This window comes from Octopus bimaculoides, chromosome 8, assembly GCF_046866305.1.
Source record: "Octopus bimaculoides isolate indiv1 chromosome 8, ASM4686630v1, whole genome shotgun sequence".
Taxonomy (NCBI): Eukaryota; Metazoa; Mollusca; class Cephalopoda; order Octopoda; family Octopodidae; genus Octopus; species Octopus bimaculoides.
In genome coordinates this window covers 86,508,330-86,527,067 of record NC_142935.1, presented here as the reverse complement: position 1 = coordinate 86,527,067, position 18,738 = coordinate 86,508,330, and the positions used below count along the sequence as shown (strand labels likewise).

At 39.4% G+C, this 18,738-nt stretch overlaps 1 protein-coding gene across 1 annotated transcript in view; it reads right to left on the bottom strand.

The window, feature by feature from the left end:
* The window catches only part of LOC106878430 (sulfotransferase 1B1), a 60,793-nt gene extending 42,317 nt beyond the window's left edge, over positions 1–18,476 (bottom strand). Inside the window, exon 1 of the mRNA XM_014927639.3 lies at positions 18,402–18,476. The gene's annotated coding sequence lies outside the window, so the exon portion shown is untranslated. The remainder of the gene's footprint in view (positions 1–18,401) is intronic.
* Between the last annotated feature and the right edge of the window lie 262 nt (positions 18,477–18,738).

Sequence of the window (18,738 nt, the reverse complement as noted above, 5' to 3'; positions counted from 1 at the left end):
GCTAAGGAAAAAATAGCCGAGACACCGTCGGAAGAGGAAATGGAATTCCAGACGGTGTCATGCAAATGTACAAAACAAAAAAACGGAGTCACCCACTAAAAATCAAGAGGTGGCTCCAAAAAAAGTGGTTAGAAAAATTGAGAAAACACAATCATCCCCGACGAAGGGTAAAATGTGTTTAAGATGGGTACAATTACCAAATAAGGAAGAAATTGAGGTAGCAGCATATAAAAAAACACAATAAATACCTGGATAGAGTTATTAAGCCGCACCATATAACACATGTATATAATAACACAATTAATAATAGTGTAAATATAGTAAAAATGACGAGAGAACACTTTTTAGTGTTAAAAGAGAAACAAAGGAAAGACATTGTGGAAGTGAAGGATCTTCCTAAAATATTCAACCTGCCGATGGAACCATTTTTAGATGAAAAGAAAGAGGAGGGGATGGTCCCAGTGGTACTAAGGACTATCCCACTCGAAAAAACGAAATGAGCAAGGTAAGCTCTGAATTTTTCTTCCTTTTTCACTTTGATATGACATGGCTGCACTACGTATTGGCTCTTTGAATGTGCGTGGCTTGGGGTCGAAGAGGAAGCAGACCTGTTTTCTCGATGACCTCAAGACACACAGAATAGATGTGATGGTTGCTACAGAGACCAAGTTGGACAAGCTACAGGCTTTCTCACCTCTCCTGAACGGCTATGAGAAAATCATGTCTCCTAGTTGGACCGGAGGGGAGGAGGGGTTGTAGTTTTGCTCCGGAAAAACTTGGCTCTGCAGACGTGTACAATCTTTGTGGACCCAGAAGGTGAGTCGGTTGTTCTGGATCTAACATACGGTGTTAAGGCCTTCAGGCTGGTTGGTATTTACGTGCCTAATGCAACAGGTAAACGGAATGAGTTCTACCAACGTCTGCAGAATTTCCTGCTGACGTCTAAGACACTAGTTGTGTTAGGTGACTTTAATGCTATTCTTGATGCACGCCTGGATAGCATTGGCTCGAACGATAGGAAATGTGACTCACACCTCATCGATCTGCTGAAGCGATTTAGGCTGGTAGAACGATTCAGACTTGATAATCCGAGTGTGCCAATGTGGACGTGGACTAATCACGACAAATCAATCAGGTTTTATATAGATAGGATCATGGTTAATGTGAGAGATAAGTCTAGTGTAAGTCGTCCACAATTTACCCATGTATCCTACACTGATCACAAATTAGTGACGTGTAGGTTGCGTATAGATAAGGTTCATAGACAAAGATCTGGCTATTGGAAGTTGAACAAATCCTTATTGGATTACAAAGCTTACCGTAGCCAGATTAAGGTGTTAGTTATGAGGACACTAACTGGCACTGCGTTAAATAACCGGTGGTGGGGTGCCCTCAAAAGAGCCATTCGCACTGAGTCAATTAGATTTAGTAAACAGTTAAGTTTAGAGAAGAATAGAGTAGAAAGGGGCTTAGTTAAGGCATTAGAAGAGGCGCTGAGGGTGGGCTCTGCATCCCAAGTTTTGGTGGCGAGATCGGCCAAACACGAAGGATGCAGAATTTAGGCTAAGGTACGTATATTGGGTCGCGAGGGTATCAATGTTGCCGGGTGGGCTCGCTCAGTAGAAACCCAATGTGGCGTGGATGCTATGATTAGGTCTGTGACAAATGAACATGGACAGGAAATCGAAAGACAAGAGGAAATGTACAAGGTCTTTCACGACCACTTTGCTGCGTTGTTCGGGTGGAGTGGGGGGGGGGGGGCGTTGGACCATGGGGATGCCCTACGGGATTTCCAGGCTGGCGGCTTGCATCTTTCGGTGCGAGATGCTGAGCGCTGTGAAGGGCCGATCACAGCTAAAGAGGTCACAGAGGTACTTTCCGAGTGCCCTGGGGACAAGTCACCGGGACTGGATGGTCTACCTTACGAATTTTATAAAAGTATGCCAGACTTGTTCGGGAACATACTGGCCAGTGTTTACGCGAATTGGCAGCAGAATGGGAGAATTCCTAAATCTGTGAGCCGAGGAGTTGTAACACTGATCAGAAAGGACCTGAGCAAGGGGGGATAATGTAAGTAATTTTAGGCCCATAACTCTACTAAACACAGAGTTAAAGATTTTGGACAAGGTGTTAGCGAGGAGAACGAGTATTGTCGTTGGAGACCTGGTGGGAGAGGCGCAGACATGTGCTATCCCAGGAAGGATGATATTCGACAACCTTCATCCCATTCGCTACACCACTGGGAACATTTCTGGAAAAGGCGAGGCACTGGTGAATTTGGACCAGTCTAAGGCATTCGATAAGGTTGACCATCGGTAACTGGCAACGGTTCTCCGGGAGGTCGGACTGGGCCCGACCTTCTGAGGCTGGATCGAAGCTTTATATTGTAACATCGAATCTGTTGTCTGGGTGAATGGGTTCTTCTTGAGCCCGTTCACAATTGAACGTTCGGTTCATCAGGGCTGTTCCCTGTCCCTGCTCCTATATGTACTGGCTCTTGAGCCGCTACTGCGGAGATTGGGAACGTTGGGGGGAGACCCGCGTGATCTATGTTATGGCAGAAGTGTAACGGCATATGCGGATGATGTCACCACTATCGTGTCTGATGAAGGGCAGCTACCTTGTGTAGAAGACACCATCAAAGGATACAAAGCAGTGACAGGGGCAAAAATTAACCAGGAAAAATCTGTCGGCTTGCAACTCGGCACCTGGTGTGGCAAGTCGATGCCTCCCAACAGCGTCATCGGATGTTGGACGGAGGGCCTGGTTAAATTGCTTGGGATCTGGTTTGCATCAGACCTCCAGGTGGAGAAAAACTGGAGCAAGGTAGTGAGTAAAGTGACAACCAAAACCCAAACCTGGTCTGGGAGGTCGGTACCCTTGCTAGAGAGGGCTGAGGTTACACAGGTGTTTATAGCATCTGTAATAACCTACCACCTAACCATCGTGCCTTGCCCCGGTTTGTGCTGAACAGGTTGGAAAGGATCCTTTTTCGCTTTTTGTGGAAAGGGAAACCACCACTTGTGAGGCGCTCCATTTGCTATCAGAAATCGCTAAAGAGTGGACTGGGGATGCCTTGGCTGATGATGCACAAGTATGCGTTGAGGCTGATGCACCTTCGGCGCTACCTGGATGGTGAGCAGGTATAGTCACCGTATGCCAAACAACTTTTTCCTCAATTGGAGTCCCTTAGGGACTTAGGCACATGGATCAGGCAAAGACCTAAGATGGGGGGATGGCAGAGAGAGTGCAGACAAGCACTCAACCTGTTCTCTTGGGTGAGCAATACTGGCAGTGAGGTTACCACTGCGGATTTCTATAGAGGATTGGTAGAGTTTAAGTCTGACGACGCCCTGGGGAAGACTCTGGACTTGGATAATGAACAACTAACCAGCCTGTTCGAAAGGACATTTGGGCCGAGGTATCTGGATAATTTCCAGAAATCCTTGGCTTGGTTGTGCTGTCGTTCGGCCTTTACCAGTTCAAGAGAGGTTATCAAGGCGTGGTTACAACCCCTCCCCTCCACATGTCCGAGGTGCGGGCGCATCAGTGAAACTGTTGCGCACGCCTTTGTACATTGTGTGGAATTGAGGGGACTGGTGACTTATGTCGAACAACTGATGCTGGATGGGGAAAGAGTATGGCTCTCGACTGAGTCCACAGTTAAGATTGTACCGCCTCTCTCCTTTAGCAAGGAAAGGAAGGCTGCTTCCTTCTGCATAGTTGCTATAATGAAAGTGACAGTGTGTAGGACGCACGCAAAAGAGATTGAGACAGGTCACTTCATCTCCGGACAGGGGTTGGAAAGTTGGTTCAACTTCCACCTCGTGAGGAAAATCCGCCTGGAGAGGAAGTGCCTGCCCCAAAGTGTATATGAGAAAAGATGGATAAGCGTGGTAAGAAAGTTGAGAATGAATGGGGCCGTGCTGGTGTAGCCGGTCAAGGGAGAAGAAGGAAGGAAACGATCCTATCCAAAAACGGAAGTAAAACAAAGGTTTAAAGTCGGCGGGTTGAAATGAAACCCGGAAGAAAATTTTGTAAAATTCCTAATTATATATAATTAATTTTTAATCACATAACGTTTCTGTCATTTTAACTCTACATTCGTAATCACAGACGCATGAACCCCCCTCCCCTGTAATGCATGTCCGTTGTTTGTCCCCGACCCACCTTTGTGTTTTTTATATCATTGTAAGGCCTTTATAGGCAAATAAAGAAATCACTCTTGCTTGTCAGACCCTAGACATGCATTGAGTCACACCCGCACGCGTGGATGTTCGCCTTATTTGCTTTGAGACATGTGGTTGCAAAATATGTTCATGTGAGGTTACAAGCCTCTCCTTCAATTAACCTTATATGTTAACATTACATCCAGTAATAAATATGTTATGACTTATGCACGTCTTACAAATTCTTATTTTCTTGTCGTTTATGTACAAGATGGTGAACCCTCTTTCTCGCATGCAATTATAAAAATTATAGGATGTCACTTACTGACATCACTATAGTGCATTTCACTTGGTTTCGTTATGTTTTCTGTCCTATTTCTTATATTGTTTTTCAATTTATTGTTAGTACTATTTCTAACAATCTGGGGAAATGATCTAGGTTCACTTTGAGATCTAGACCGTTTTTTTTTTGCCTAGTTCCTTATAGGTAATATTTGTTGAGATCTTGAGAATGATCTCCTTCCAGTTTTTCTATCGTCCCTAATGGTTTGATCAAACGAATATCTGTTTTGTTTGTGCTTTTTTTGTGTGCATGTTATGTGCATTAGGGTGTTCTTGTAATAGTAACGAAAAGTTCTTACCGTAGTGTTCGATTCACAATGAAACGAGTGGTTTTGTTGCCACGTGTCCTAACATCTGTTGCGTTGACAAGGTTCTTTCTTTTTTATTCTATTTCTCAGTGTTGTAGAGTCTTTACCGTAATTTGCAGCATATTTATCAAGAAATAATTGTTTCCACTGCCATATCTTTTGAGATATTCCTGATCCAAAGTTCTCTCATTTTTTCAGCTCTCATGCCAGCCATCAGCTTTGATATTTCATCAACAATTCAATCGTCAATAACTTCTCTTTGTAATGAGATTGTTTACTGTCAGCAACTATGAGACAACGTCCTACACCCTACAACTTTCACTTGCTCTAATTCTATTCTTTTACATCATTCTATCTCTCTCTGTAATTACTACTAAACAATGAAGAGGACACAAACATAAACTTTACTTCGCATGCTTTTGGATTTATCATAACCTGCCCGTCGAGGCAAGGTATTGTAATGTAACGGTAAATAAATACTTCCTTAAAACAAATTATTATCGTTACAAACTAGCGATCCCGACGTTGCCCCATAACACGCATTGCTACAATAAAACCTCACCGTTCCAAATATATATATATATATATATATATATATATATATATATATATATATATTCTATTGGTCTCTTCTGCCGAACCGCTAAGTTAAGCAGACGTAAACACACCAGCACCGGTTGTCAAACGGTAATAGGTGGAAAACACACACACACACACACACACACACACACACACACACGGTGGGCTTCTTTCAGTTTCTGTCTACCAAATCCACTCACAAGGCTTTGGCCAGCCTGAGGCTATAGTAGAAGACACTTGTCCAAGGTGCCCCACTGTGGGATTGATCCCAGAACCATGTGGTTGGGAAGCAAGCTTCTTACCACACAGTCATGCAAATACTACGTTTATGGAGGTTCAGATGCTAATCACTGTAGTGTTCGCTGAAGGAGGTTGTTGCTTATATCTGCCAACCAGTGAAAAATCATTATTTGCATTGTCTGCAGTGAGATCTGAAACAAGCATATTGAAACACTGGTGTCCTGGAATCAAGTGCCAAAGAGCCAAGTCTGTTGAAAACACTGTCATCTTAAAAAAGAAATGTTACTTTCCTTTGAAATACACTGCAGCGCCTAGCATATTTTGCATCTCAATCTGCTTATTTATTACATTTATTACATTTGCATATAATAAATATGCAAATATTCATTCCAGATCTCACTGTACATAGTGCAAATACTGATTTAAAAAAAAATTATATACTTATTAATAAAAGTATACAGTATTATGGAACTTTTAAAGTTGTTCTTACCAATCAGTTTCACACCAGATGTTAGATAACAGGACAGTTTTCTAATGTACGTGCTCTTCAGGGATAGCAGGTATGGAAACAATATGGTGGCTGTTCTCTGCTATTAAGGCAGAGTGGGTGTTGTGGAAAAGACAAAAATTGTGTGGGTAAGATTTTCCCAAGCATAATGGATAAACACTTTCGTAAGATATGAATAGATTCTGTAAAATTTTTAATAGACACACTTTAAGAGTTTTTTTAGCTGTGCACCTAGTATGAAGAAAATATTAGTAGGTGAGCCTATACCTAAGACAGAGGCAGGATGCTCATGATGAGGCAATACCAAATGTCCCCTTAACAGGACAGTCGTACATGAGGTAGAGCTAATGTCACTTATTCTCACCCCCTTTTAAAAGAGAGCAGTCAACATATTTTTTCCATACCTACCATCCTTGAAGAGCCTATATGTTAGATAATCGTTCCATTATCTAACATCTCATGAAAAACTGATTGGTATGCTTGACTGAAATGGATCTAAATACTGTATACTTTCATTAATATACACATTCTGTTGACAAATATACTAGTGGCTATTTTTTCTGACCTTCATAAAGGTGAACTTTATGAAGGCTAATCTATTAAAGGTAATATATAAATGTAGTGTATATGTATATAAATATATGAATGAAGTGTTTAATGTTTAAGAATGAAATAAAGTGCAATAATAACGTTCACACTCACTGATGGTCGCTCTCAGTAACTGCCTTTAGTTTACGGAGTTCTTGTTTTTATAACTATTGAAAAGCAGTCAGAAGGATAGTCATATTGTTGAGAACAAATTATTTCATTGGAGGTCTGTTATCTCCATTCCAGCACCTGGTGACCTAGAAGAGGTTAGAAGGGTCAAGTGGCAAAGACATTATTCTTTTTAGCAAAGGCATCTGGGAAATGTATAATTGCTGTCATTCACAGAAAAACTATTGTTTTACCGTGAGAAAAGCACTGTTGAAGTGTTAAGTGAAATTTGGCAATCGAGGATCGAATCAATGCTATGTCTGCATGAAGCCACTACAAATACATTGTGAAATAAAAAATTTATCTACTGTCATGGAAAAAATGTAACTGTAAAAATGCAGAATTATCAGAGTAATGGGCATTCAAAAAAGTATGTATGTATAGAAATGTAAGAATGAAGTCTTTAAGATTCAAATCAAGTAAGTGCAATAATAATATTTAGCAGTTCAAAACTGAGTAGTAAATGCAAAATTAGGTCGGCTGATTGTGAGAATCAAATATTGATCGTTATGCTAAAAAGTGCAGGTGGTATGGGTTATTTCACTTGGGTTGTTTAAATAAAATATTAGTAATATGTAGTAGATAGAAGGATCCATTGGAGAGGCCCTATTATCAATTTTTTCAACAATCTAAGTATGTTACGAGGTTTCCGGACATGAGTGCTACTCACGTGTCAAATAAAGTATAAAAGTGATATTGTCTGCAAAAATTAGAAATTGGACACACAAAAAATCAATATTGAAAGTAATCAAACATAAACAATGAAACCTGTAAAATATTTCTAAATTTGATAGCTCAATTAATTTCATGAAAATGTATGAACTGTAAATAAGCAATAAATATTATGATTTCTAAAATAAGTATAAGTGATACAGGGTGTCCCAACTGAATGTGGTGTGGAAGTTTGGTTTCATTTTTTAAGAATTTTAAGCATTCGTAGTATGAGTTCATTGTATTGGGACACACTCATAAAATACGTTCTGGAATCAAAATTTTATGTAGTCATCGAAAAATTTTAACTGGAAGCATACAGAATTATCAGAGTTATGGGCATTGAAAGTGTACATGCATCAAGAAAGTGCAATAATAAAGTTTAGCAGTTGAAAATTGTGAGTAGAGAAATGCAGAATTAGGTCTGCTGATTGTGAGAATCAAATATTGATCGCTTCGCTAAAAACTAACAACTGTAAGTGCAGGTGGTATGGGTTATTTCCCTTGGGTGTTTAAAAAAAATTAATCATATGAGGTATATATAAAGATCCCTTCCAGGGGCCGTATTCAACAATCTAAGTATGTCACGAGGTTTCCAGACAGGAGTTCTACTCATGTGTCAAGTTTCATGAAAATCAATGAAAGAATGTAGGAGGAGTTAGCTAGCAACGCTACAAACAAACACACACCGATTTTCCACATATGTAGTAGATATATATATATATATATATATATATATATATATTGTTAGGAAATTATAAATTATAATGTTAAGTTAAACAGGTAAACAGTTTTTCATGCTACACTGTAAGGTCAGGATGAAGTCCATTGCCAAAATGGGGGAAGCTAGGTGTTATTAGCCAAAACTGTGAAACTATAACAAATTGGCTAGACCTTGGCAAACCTGTATAAGCAGAGATAATTGTACCCCCCTCCCCCCCGGTTTTTTGTGACAGTTTTTTCTGTGAGACAAAGTTGTTCAATTAGGTTCTGGAAGCTATGATTGCCTGCTTAGTTTATGCACTTTGTGCTTTGTGTTAGGCAATTATGGATTTGGGAGAAATTTTTGCTAGGACAGGGTAAGGTCATATCAGATTTTCCGCGACCCACGACAAACATCAGATCAAACAATTTTTGGGAATGATTGGTTTTTACTGTAAGTTCGTGCAAAACTTTTCTATTATTGCAGAACTGTTGACAAATTTGTTAAAAAAAGACCCAAACCATGAAGTGGTCATCAGAGTGTGAAACAGCTTTTGAGAAATTTAAGTCAGTTTTACCAAATTCCCCGGTTTTAAAAGCGCCTGATTTTGAGAAACCATTCTCATTGATGACTGACATGTCTGATGTAGGTACTGGAGTGGTTTTGTTACAAGCATGCCAGTAGCATACTTTTCTAGTAGCATACTTTTCTAGGGAGTTTCATTCTTGTCAGAAGAATTACTCTACCACCGAGAAAGAGTATTTAGCTCTTGTGTGACAGTTCAGCACTTTCAAATTTATATAAGTTGAAATCCCACCACTGTCTACACAGATCACAATCCCTTAGTTTTCATTAATAAGGTGAAAGGCACTAATCAGAGGATTCTGAGGTGGAGCTTGTACCTGCAACAATTTAGTTTGCATATTTGTCATATCACAGGAAATGCTAATTTACCTGCAGATGCACTATCCAGGTGTTAGCACTTACCATGTATATATTTTATGTACAAGTATATATTTGACTTTTGTATTTTCTGGATGGTATTGTATCTTTCTGAAAATTGTTTGTGTATAAAAATTTTCCCTTTTAAGGGGAAAGGAATGTTAGGAAATTATAAATTATAATGTTAAGTTAAACAGGTAAACAGTTTTCATGCTACACTGTAAGGTCAGAATGAAGTCCATTGCCAAAATGGGGGAAGCTAGGTGTTATTAGCCAAAACTGTGAAACTATAACAAATTGGCTAGACCTTGGCAAACCTGTATAAGCAGAGATAATTGTACCCCCTGGTTTTTTTGTGACAGTTTTTTTCTGTGAGACAAAGTTGTTCAATTGGGTTCTGGAAGCTATGATTGCCTGCTTAGTTTATGCACTTTGTGTTAGGTATTTATGGATTTCTTTTATGCTGCAGGAATTTGCCAGAACTTTTGTCAGATTTAAAATAATTTCCATGTCACATCTGAGTTCGACATCCAAGGTTCGACATTCAAAGTTCAAAATCCAAGGTTCGAAATCCAAGGTTCAAAATCCAAGGTTCGAAATCCAAGGTTCGAAATCTAAGGTTTGAAGTCCAAGGTTCGACATCCAAGGTTCAACATCCAAGGTTCGAAATCCAAGGTTTGGAATCTAAGGTTCGAAATCCAAGGCTTGAAAACCAAATTTGTACTAAAATGGAAATTCAGATTTTATGAAATCCAAATTTTTAGAATCCATCTTTTTGAAAAACCAAATTTGTGAGGCCAGGTTTTGTGTGAGGCCAATTTTGGTGAAACCAAAAATTGTGAATCCAGAGTTCTGGATCCAAGTTTGTGAAATCAAGTTGGTGAAGCCAGGATTCTGAGACTGAATTTCTGCACTGTATATATTTGTTACCTTTTAAATATTTTGACTGCACGTCTGGTGTGGCATTGGTTTTTTTGTTCATGTATATATTTGTTTTTGTATGTAGGCTATTTTTTCCATGCTGACAATCTATCTATCTTTTCTCTTGTCAAAGAAAATATTTCTCCAGCGTTCTCTGTTTTACCCTCTTTCTGGTCTAACGACTTTCCATGTTTGTTTTCATTTGGTTTCCTTGTATGTCTCCACTGTCCTGTTTTTGTTCCCAACTTTTGTTCCTCCATAAATCCCAAATTCTAATTTGGTACTTATGGGAGCAACTGTCTTCGAAGACTCATATTGTTGTTCAATGCTTGAAATGGGGAGTAGATAGACGACTGGAAACTGATGAAGGGTCGTTCTTTATGTTACTTGTCCTGTTTTCCATTTGTTTCTCTTGTTGTTTGCGTATTGAACTCATTTGTTTTCGTATTTCATGTTGTTTACTGTTGGTGATGTCCTGTACCCATACATGCATGTGTATATTATTTATATTATATATATATATATATATATATATATATATATCATCATCATCATCATCATCGTTTAACGTCTGCTTTCCATGCTAGCATGGGTTGGACGATTTGACTGAGGATTGGTGAACCAGATGGCTACACCAGGCTCCAGTCTGATTTGGCAGAGTTTCTACAGCTGGATGTCCTTCCTAACGCCAACCACTCCGAGAGTGTAGTGGATGCTTTTATGTGCCACTGGCACGAAGGCCTGTCAGGAGGTACTGGCAATGGCCACGCTCGAAATGGTGTATTTTACATGCCACCTGCACAGAAGCCTGTCCAGCGGTACTGGCAACGAACTCGCTCGAATGTCTTTTCACGTGCCACTGGCACAAGTACCAGGAAGGCGACGTTGGTAATGATCACGCTCAAATGGTGCTGTTTACGTGTATGTATATATATATATATATATATATATATATATATATGTATTATATATACACATGAGAGTGGGCTGAAAGGTTCATTGCATAACAATGAAGGACTGATGCTAGAGCTGTGAAATTCTTGCATGCATTAATTTCAAACCTTTTTATTGATAACTGCATTGTTTCTTTCCAGAAGAAGACTTGGAAACTAACAAAAGAAGGAGTAAATTCTCTTGAAAGTTGACAAAAATTGGCATTGTGATGTTATCAAGTGCCTGCAGAAAAAGGATTTAGTCTCCAACAACATTTTTGCTGAGATGGTCGCTACATTAGGGGATGACGCTCCAACTTTATCAACAGTGCCAAAGCGGGCAGCTGAATTTAGGAAGGGAAGGAAGAGTCTTGAAGATAACTAAAAGTCTGTAAATCCTGCAACTGTCATTACTAGAGAAAACATTGATTGTGTTCACCACATGGTAATAGATGACAGTCAGTTGACTATAAATCAAATAACCGATGCTATTAGCATATCACATGGCAGATTTGAGAATATTCTGCACAATGTACTTAGCATGACAAATGTTTCTGCTTGGTGGGTGCCACTCCTTCTGAAGCCTGAGTGAAAGCTCATCAGGCTGATCATATCATGGAAAAAATTGACATTGTTTCAGGCTAATCCAGCTGGTGTCCTTGTATGCTTCCTATGCCAGGATGATAGTTTAGGTTCATCACTTTGAGCCAGAGACAAAGAGACAATCCATGTAGTAGAAACACCCCTTCTCACCTGCACCATAGAAGGCCAAGGTCGTTTCATCTGCAGGGAAAGTGATGGCCTCAGTTTTTTAGGATGCAAAAGGCATTGTGTTTTGAGTGAGTGCAGTATACTAATACAAAAGGAGTATAAATGCAGACATGACTTGGGTAGGCAAAAGAGTGTGTTGAGATGTTAGCCAAATGTGTGACTTCAAAGTAACAGAAAAGTGGTAGGAACATGAACCAGATAGAAAATGAAAATTACAAGATCTCCAGTGTGTGTGTGTGTGTGTGTGCGCGCGTGTGCATGCGCATAGGTCTGTGTGCATGCATATGTATAAGCATAGTAGATTACAATTTTTTGCAAACAAGTGGTGACATTCAATTTCAAATTAAAGAATAGTTTCTGAATAAGCAGATGAGGAAATGAAAACCACAAGTTGTACTAGCTTATTATGAAAAAAGATTTACGATGGTGATCAAATTGTTAAAGATATTCATCAAATGCTTACACTTTGATATACACCTACTGAATAGCTGGAAAGAGATACATCATGTAACTGAATTATCACGATTTCAATTTATATTTGATACTGACTTGACTGATAAAACATAACATAAAAACTGAATCTAGCAGAAAATTTTGGCAGCTTCTTGCATCACTTTGCAAGACTGGAGAAGAGAACAAGTTTATGAATTGATAGTTTTATGTGTGGGAAATTTCTTCCAACCACATTACAGCATTTTAGAAAAGAGTTATGAAAAAGTTTTTAGAAAAGTGAGTTATGTTGTATGTTGGCCAAGAATTAGACAACTACATCTCTGTGTGAGAATTTAGAGTGTTCTGTGTCAGTGCTTGGAGAAGTGAGAACACCGTGTTCATGTAGACCAGGGGTTTTCAGTCATTTTTTTTTATCTATGGACCCCTCTGATTATTATTTTATTCAGGTGGACCCCCATAGCTATTTGATATTTAAAAACTAGTTATATAGAAACCTCTTTCAAAATTTCTTTTCTTTTTCACACATTAACTTGTGTAAGTTGAACTATGTAAAATATTAGAGAAAGAAACTTTGCAGCTTCTTGAAAAGCATACCAATACATACATCTAAAGAAAAAAATACTATTGTAGATCCTCAATTTTCTATTTTGTTGCATGGACCTCCCAAAATCTTATATAAACCCTCAAGGGCCATATGGATCCTGGTTAAGAATCACTGATGTAGATAAAGTGATAGTGATTCTTTTTAATCCAAGGTTGAGCAGCCAACCAAGAATCCTGTTAACCTGTCTTCTTTGGGACTTCTCAACTTCTGCACTTATTGTCTTACGCTTCTATATCTATGACCATATTTTGGCGGAAATGCATGGAAATTTCTGTTCGAAATTATACAATCGAATTATGACAGCTAAAATACTATTGGCTAACAATTAGGCAGAGATCACTTAATGATTGTTACTGAGCTGATGCAATTTTGAATCTAAGCCTCGTTACAGCAGAAACTGATGTCTATGATATGGAAGTCATGTCATAGAATCCCAGTTGGGCGACAAATGAGCGGATATACGTTGACATCATGGAAGATCCCTTCTGTACCAGATTAAAAAGAAACCACAGGTCCTCAATTAACATCTAATTGTGGAGCAATGTTGCAACTCTGTTGCAAGACATAACATAGACTCTGAAGGAAAGCATTACGACATCACGTGGAGATACTAGAAAAGTGCTAATCTAGAAAAGTGCTAACCTAGAAAAGTGCTAACCTAGAAAAGCGCTAAAAGTGCTAAGTTCAAAAGACATTATATATAAAAAAAATACATGTATGTGTATGTGTATGTGTACGTGTGTGTGTGTGTGTGTGCATGCATGAATTTGAATAAAATGGATGAAGCAATGAAAGATTCCGGCCAAAAGGGAAGAATTCTAACTTATGTGGGACGGATATTCCAAAAATCGAGCAACGTAACAATAAACATTAAATATCAAAGAGAAAATAAATAATTTTGCTCCGTTGGCAAAAACCTGGTTTTAGTAGTCTGAATGACAGAAGGGATCTGACTGACAAAGAATTTTGGAAGGACTGGAATTGCTTCTATTTTTAGATTAGTGCACTTTCATTAAAGTCAAATGGTCAAGTCCATTCAACCATCTCGATAGTCTTTAGCGACACCAAATACATAGTAGTAACAGAGACAGAGAGAGAGAGAGAGAGAGAGAGAGATAAAGAGATAGAGAGAGAGAGAGAGAGAGAGAGAGAGAGAGAGAGAGAGAGAGAGAGCGAGAGAGAGAGAGAACTTCTTCAACAAGCTTTGTCAACTTCCTCAGTCTCCTACAAACTCATTAAAAGAAAAGAAGCGAAGTATTAATGTTCAATTAAATAATTTCTAGCATTGGTACAAGGGCAGCAATTTATGACAGGGGGATAAGTCAACAATTAAATATTGGTTTCAAAATTTGGCACAAGACCAGCAATTTTAGGAGGCATAGGTCGATTACATTGATTCCAGTAGCAATTGAACTCATAACGTAAAGACAGATGAATTGCCACTGAACATTCTGCTTACCGTGCTAACAGTTCTGTCAGCTTGCCACCTTAATCAATAACTAAAATATTGATTTCAAATTTGGGCAAAAAAGGCCAGCAATTTTGGGAGAGGGGGTAAGATGATTACACCCATCCCAGTGCTTAACTGGTACTTATTTTATTGACCCTGAAATGATTAAAGGCAAATTCGACCTCCATGGACTTGAATTTAGAACGTAAAGACTGATGAACTGCCATGAAGCATTTTGCCCGGTATGCAAATGATTGAGCCAGCTTATTGCCTTAATCAATGATTAAATATTAAATGCAGTATTTTTCACATCTATAATAATAAAAGCGAAATTCTGTCTGTCCATCCGGGACCCCAGTATCTCAGTCTACATTTGCTCTACATAGACATATAACTTTTTGAAATCAGAATGATACTGGGATTGAAAATCTGCTCTTCATTTGGTTCTTGAACATCCAGCATTGGGATCTGATTTAAAAGCATTTGGGTTGCTATTTCTAGCTGGTAAAGCTTAGCTGATTCAAACCATCTTAGTTGGCTTTTGTCAGATGACGTCAGGAATCAAGGAGAGATAAATGACATTCCCTTCGTTAATTTTACGTCGAGATAAGAACTTTGGGACAAATTGGCCAACGGTTGGAATTCAACTTGGGACTGGAACAATAGAATGATTGCATTACAGAATTAATTTTCATCCAAACACCACCGGGGCATATAACCATTATAGACGTATTATAGTCATACTATTTAGCTCTGTTTAGTTTTGGGCCTCGGGACCACTAGCCCTCTGCAGGAGTTAGCTTAAAAGTCCGCACGGAGTGCGGCTATTAAGCTAGTCTTCAATAAAACGATTAGCATTTACAAGTAGCTTTCTTTCAAGGGACGTAACTCTGCTAACTTTGCAGCTTTTTCATGCTCCTACATTTTTGAGTGTGAACATTTGTAGGAAGACGTGGCGCCCCTTTTCCTCTAGGTTTTACATGGCAAACAGAAAGTCTCGAATTGTTGATATGTTCGTTGATTGATGTATACTTGACGTATTGTAATTACAGAGCTGAATGAAGTATTAACTGTAGAGTGGATAAAGATGAAACTGTCTGTTGTTGATTAATTAAATCCATGCCTAATCATTGAAAATCACGACATTAACTATAGAAGTGCATGAAAAATACCGAATCATAACTTCATTCATTTTGAATAGTTTTCCATAAATTTCAGCGCTGCAATTTTTTTTACCCTCGTTACAAAGTTATTGTGGAACAATGTAAAGATTTATAACTAAATGCCACAAAGTATTTTACCAGACACTCGAGTCCACTTATGCGTACCTTCCTTCATCGGACACCAAACTCCACTTGCGAAGACCTGTTGAGGCAAGTGAAAACGAAATCGAGTTAAATTGGACACTAAACTCCACTTGCGAAGACCTGTTGAGGCAAGTGAAATCGAAATCGAGTTAAATTGGACACTAAACTCTACTTGCGAAGACCTGTTGAGGCAAGTGAAATCGAAATCGAGTTAAATTCGACAACTGGCACCCATGCCAACGCCGTCTACTTCATTGGACACGAAACTCAGCTTGCGAAGACTTATTGGGGCAAGCGAAATCGAAATTGTGATGGCACCTGTGCCCAGCGTCGCCTTTCTGGCACTTGTGCCCGCAGCATGTGTATGGACCTTCGAGTGGGATCGTTGCCGGTGCCCCTGGACTGGCTCTTGTGCGGGTGGCACATAAAATACACCATTGAGCGTGGCCGTTGCCAGTACCGCCTGACTGGCCTTCGTAGGATTTTCGAACGAGATCGTTGCCAGTGCCCCTGGACTGGCTCTTGTGCGGGTGGCACATAAAACATACCATTTTGAGCGTGGCCGTTGCCAGTACCGCCTGACTGGCCGTCGTGGGATTTTCGAGCGATATCGTTGCCAGTGGCCCTGGACTGGCTCATGTGCGGGTGACACATGAAATGCACCATTTTGGGCGTGGCCGTTGCCAGTGCCGCCTGGCTGGCCTTCGTGGGATTTTCGATCGAGATCGTTGCCAGTGCCCCTGGACTGGCTCTTGTGCGGGGCCGTCGTCGGATTTTCGAGCGAGATCGTTGCCAGTGCCCCTGGACTGGCTCTTGTGCGGGGCCGTCGTAGGATTTTCGAGCGAGATCGTTGCCAGTGCCCCTGGACTGGCTCTTGAGCGGGTAACACATGAAATTTTTCGAGCGAGATCGTTGCCAATCCCCTGGACTGGCTCTTGTGCGGGGCCGTCGTAGGATTTTCGAGCGAGATCGTTGCCAGCGCCCCTGGACTGGCTCATGTGCGAGTGACACATGAAATTCACCATTTTGGGCGTGGCCGTTGCCAGTGCGGCCTGGCTGGCCTTCGTGGGATTTTCGATCGAGATCGTTGCCAGTGCCCCTGGACTGGCTCTTGTGCGGGTGGCACATAAAATGCACCATTTTGAGCGTGGCCGTTGCCAGTACCGCCTGACTGGCCTTCGTGCGGATGACACGTAAAAGTACCCACTACACTCTCGGAATGGTTGGCGTTAGGAAGGGCATCCAGCTGTAGAAACTCTGCCAAATCAGATTGGAGTCTGGTGTAGCCATCTGGTTTCACCAGTCCTCAGTCAAATCGTCCAACCCATGCTAGCATGAAAAACAGACGTTAAACGATGATGATGATGATGAAAATATAAGTGAAAATGTTTAAAAAAAAAAACTCATTTCAACAAGTTTATATAATAGAAGAGAGTTCACTCCCTTGAATTGCAAACCCGCAAAACAATATTAGATGCAGGTTATTTAATACAATATAACGTCCCGTAAATTTTTCTTAAAAAGGTTTATTGTTGGAAATTTTTTTTACCTTTAACACTTATTTTAACTGTACTGTCTATAATTTTGTAGGAGATGAGAATTGCGAAAATAAATATCACTTGGCTTTCAACGTTAGTAAAGAGCCACACATCTGGAGGTGAGTAAAGTTGATTAAGTGGACCCTAGTACTTGTCTGGTACTTATTCTATTAATCCCAGAAAGAAGAAGGGGCAAGTTGACTTAGGCGAGATTTGAACTCAGAACGTAAATGGCTGTATGTAAATTGTACAAAATATTTTTCCAAAGAGATGAACATGACAAGTTTGTACCTTTTGCCTGTTTAAATCATTAGACTGCTGCCATGCTGGGGCACTGCCTTGAATTCTTAGTCGATTGAATCGATCCCAGTACTTATTTCTTTTTCTTAAGCCTGGTACTTATTCTATCGGTTACTTTTGCTGAACTGCTAAGTTATGGAGATATAAACACACAAACACCAGTTGTCAAGTGGTGATGGGGGGACAAACACAGACACACACATAGATATATACATATATTTACAACGGGCTTCTTTCGGTTTCCACCTACCAAATCCACTCACAAGGGTTTGGTCAGCCTGAGACTATAGTAGAAGAAACTTGCCCAAGGTGCCATGCAGTAGGATTGAATTTGGAATCATGTGGTTGGGAAGCAAGCTTCTTACCACACAGCCACTCCTGCACCTATGTAGATTTTATTGAAATGTATAATAATTAATTATAAATTACAGGTTTTACATGTATTGTTCTTATTAGTTAACACCAATAAAAATGATTTTTTTAAAAATTGACTACCACACCTTTGTAATTATTCCAATTTAGAAAAATTTATTCAATTTATTATTCAGTTGGAACCTGTATAGGTCAGATGTCAGCAGAAAATATGTGAACAGTACTTCCAAGGTAGTCTTAGTAAAATTTTATAAAGGGGTCAGCAACTAAACAGAGCTGAAATATTTTATGGGAAGTTAAAATTTAGGGATGTAGTTTAACTCTTTATATGGTTGTGTTGGGGGTAAAAGTAACAGGAATCAGCGTTTTAGTTTACAGAAAGTAAAATACTGAAAATTTAAACAAATAATAAAATACTACGAAGCTGATAGAATGTGAGTTGAAGAAAGTACAGACAGTACATGATACAATAGAAGAGTGTGACAGGAAACTTACGATTCACGAGAAGCGAGAAATTCATAGAGCACTTCACTACATAGTAGTGAGACAGCTGTACTTCACAACTGTGAAACAATGGCAAAGAGACAGAGGGAATACTTCACCAATTATGACACATGGTGATGACTCAGGTAGGGAGTAAAAAACAGAGTTTAGTAGAAGTTTTGTAGTTTGAGAAAGACAGACGGAGATATGTAGGAAGATGGTTACAATTAGTCACTTAGCTATCTATGTCAGGTTGGTCAGGGATGAACATATATCTCTCACAGATTTATGTATGTATGTATATATATATATATATATATATATATATATATATATATATATATATATA